The sequence below is a fragment of the Herpailurus yagouaroundi genome, unplaced genomic scaffold (assembly GCF_014898765.1).
Source record: "Herpailurus yagouaroundi ecotype Mexico unplaced genomic scaffold, PumYag 215, whole genome shotgun sequence".
In the NCBI taxonomy this organism is placed as follows: domain Eukaryota; kingdom Metazoa; phylum Chordata; class Mammalia; order Carnivora; family Felidae; genus Herpailurus; species Herpailurus yagouaroundi.
In genome coordinates this window covers 10,894,691-10,897,495 of record NW_024412446.1, presented here as the reverse complement: position 1 = coordinate 10,897,495, position 2,805 = coordinate 10,894,691, and the positions used below count along the sequence as shown (strand labels likewise).

Here is a 2,805-nt window from a genome sequence, read left to right as displayed (position 1 = left end):
ACTCTAAAAGCTGCACCAAATGGGTATTACATGCTTTGCCCATAGTGCTTTCAGCAGCCCAGTATGACCAATAAAAAAGCCAAAGGCCCATGGCAGATGACCGTGACCTACCAAGAAATGAATGAGATAATGTCACCCATGCATGTGGCTGTGCCCAACATTGCCACTGCTTTAGATACTTTGGCCATGGTCCTAGGAGTGTGCCATGCTGTACTGGACTTAGCAAATGCTTTTTTCCATACATCCCTTGCTACAGAGTCACAAGATCAACTTGCCTTCACATGGGAAGAGGCAACAATGGATCTTCCAAGTACTTCTCCAAGGCTACCTGCAGAGCCCTCCAATATGCCATGGGATGGCAACATGAGACTTGTCCCTGTTCTCTTTCCCCACAACAGTAAAATGGGTCCATTACATTGATGTTATAATGTTAACATGTGAACATTCACCTCCGCTGCAGGACCCTCTGCAGATTTGTTGGAACATCTGCAAGGGAAAAGATGAATTCACAAAACATTCAAGGTGCAGATAATGCCATAAAGTTTTGAGGAATTATTTGGTCAGGAAATGTTGTTCCAGAAGCTTTGATTACTAACATACAAGCCTACCCAACCCCTAAGAAGATAAAAGAAACGCAAGCCTTTGTAGGGATTTGGGAGTTTTGGAGGACTTCTATTCCCTACCTGACACAGTGCTTCTATCCCTTTAAAAAAAGGGGGGTGGGAGGGGGAGAAGCCAAGATGGAGGAACAGCATGGAAGGTTTTTTTGCATCTCTCCTCCTCGAAATACAACCAGATTAACACTAAACAATCCTGCACACCTAGAAAACTGATTTGAGGATTAACGCAACAATTTGCACAATCTGAACCACAGAACTAAGCAGGTACGCGGCGCAGACAGGTGAACTAGGGGAGAGAAAAGTTGCAGAGGGCAGGGAACTGTTTTTGCTTGCGAAGAGAGTACAGAGATGGGGGGGGGAGTTCGGGAAAAGCACCCTCCCAAAGCAGCTGGAGAGAAATTGGGAAAGTGGAAACAGCCGCAGGGACTTAACTAAAAAGGGAGAAAGGAGAAAGGAGAGGGTTTAAATTCCATTAAGACTCTATAAACAGGGAAAGCGCAGAGTCTGCCACTCCACAGCTCGATACCTGGCTCTGGTGCTCTGGTGGGAAGGGCGAATCCCCAGGAGCAGAGTGGGGTCCGGGAGGCTCTCCGCCACACGGGAAAAAGCGGTTCCACTGCTGGAAGGACATCTGGTAGAGGCTCTGTGGCCACCCGGTGCCAGCAGACCCCAGAGTACAACCACATTCGCTGGTGTTGGAACAAGGTCGTTGGGGGTGAAGGCTGGTGCCAGATGTGTGTTGTGATTTGCCATAATCCCTGAAACGCTGCTGCTATACGATCGCGTGAACTTTTTCTGGGGTGTGCTAGCGCCCAGTGACAGTCTCTGGGCATCGGCAGCAGCACAGTCCTGCGAATGTTCCCGGGTGCAGCCGGCAGCCAGCCATTGCTCAGTGAGACCCTCTCCCACAGGATCTGAGTGGGTCAAAGCCACAGTCCCTCAGAAGTGACGGGTCGGGAAACACAGCCGCATCGGAGATAAAACTCAGGAAGGAGGTGCCTGCCGCCTGGCCGCCTGCCGCCTGCGACAGCTTGGTCGCAGACAGTGTCGTAGCGGGGAGTGGACAGAAGCTGGAGACAAAGGACAAGTGCGCGATTGCTGGTCAGGGAGAGCACAGAGTTCCAATACTAGAGACTGGGCACCTGGGTGACGCCATTTTTAACCCTCCCGCACATGCGCATACACACCTACCAGCACCATAACAATCCACCCCAGTAGGTTAGCAGTGCCATCTAGTGGAGAATGGAGCCATTACACTAAGCCCTGCCCAACTGGGCCAACCTTGCTCTTCAGAAATACCACAAATCCCCCCGCCTGCTTAGTTTTGAACTATAAAGTGCTTCATAGTTTGACTTCTAGGGGAAATCAATGTAATTTCACTGGACAGTGACATGCAGAAGGTTGAACCTGGACCACTTTCTTACACCATACACAAAATAAAGTGGATAAAAGACCTAAACATAAGACAGGAAGCCATCAAAATCCTAGAGGAGAAAATAAGCAACAACCTCTTTGACCTTGGCTGCAGCAGCTTCTTACTTGACATGTCTCCAGAGGCAAGGGAAACAAAAGCAAAAAATGAACTATTGGGACCTCACTAAGGTAAAAACTTCTGAAGAGCAAAGGAAACAACCAACAAAACTAAAAGGCAACCGACAGAATGGGAGAAGATATTTGCAAACAACATATCAAATAAAGGGTTAGTATCCAAAATCTATAAAGAACTTATCAAACTCAACAGCCAAAAAAAAAAAAAAAACAAATAATCCAGTGAAGAAATGGGCAAAAGACATAAATAGACAGTTTTCAAAAGAAGACATCCAGATGACTAACAGACACATGAAAAGATGCTCAACATCACTCATCATTGGGGAAATACAAATCAAACCCACAATGAGATACCACCTCACACATGTCAGAATGGCTAAAATGAACAACTCAAGAAACAACAGATGTTGGCAAGGATGTGGAGAAAGGGCAATACTTTTGCATTGTTGGTGGGAATGCGAACTGGTGCAGCCACTCTGGAAAACAGTTTGGAAGTTCCTCAAAAAATTAAAAATAGAACTACCTTATGATCCAGAATTGAACTACTAGGTATTTATCCAAGGGATACGGGTATGCTGTTTCGAAGGGGCACATGCACCCCAATGTTTATAGCAGCACTATCAACAATAGCCAAAGT

The 2,805-nt window shown here is 46.7% G+C and overlaps 1 long non-coding RNA gene across 1 annotated transcript in view; it reads left to right on the top strand.

The window, feature by feature from the left end:
• Positions 1 to 381: 381 nt before the first annotated feature.
• The window catches only part of LOC121017344 (uncharacterized), an 8,342-nt gene continuing 5,918 nt past the window's right edge, over positions 382 to 2,805 (top strand). The window contains exon 1 of the long non-coding RNA XR_005784731.1: positions 382 to 884. This is a non-coding gene — a long non-coding RNA (uncharacterized LOC121017344). The remainder of the gene's footprint in view (positions 885 to 2,805) is intronic.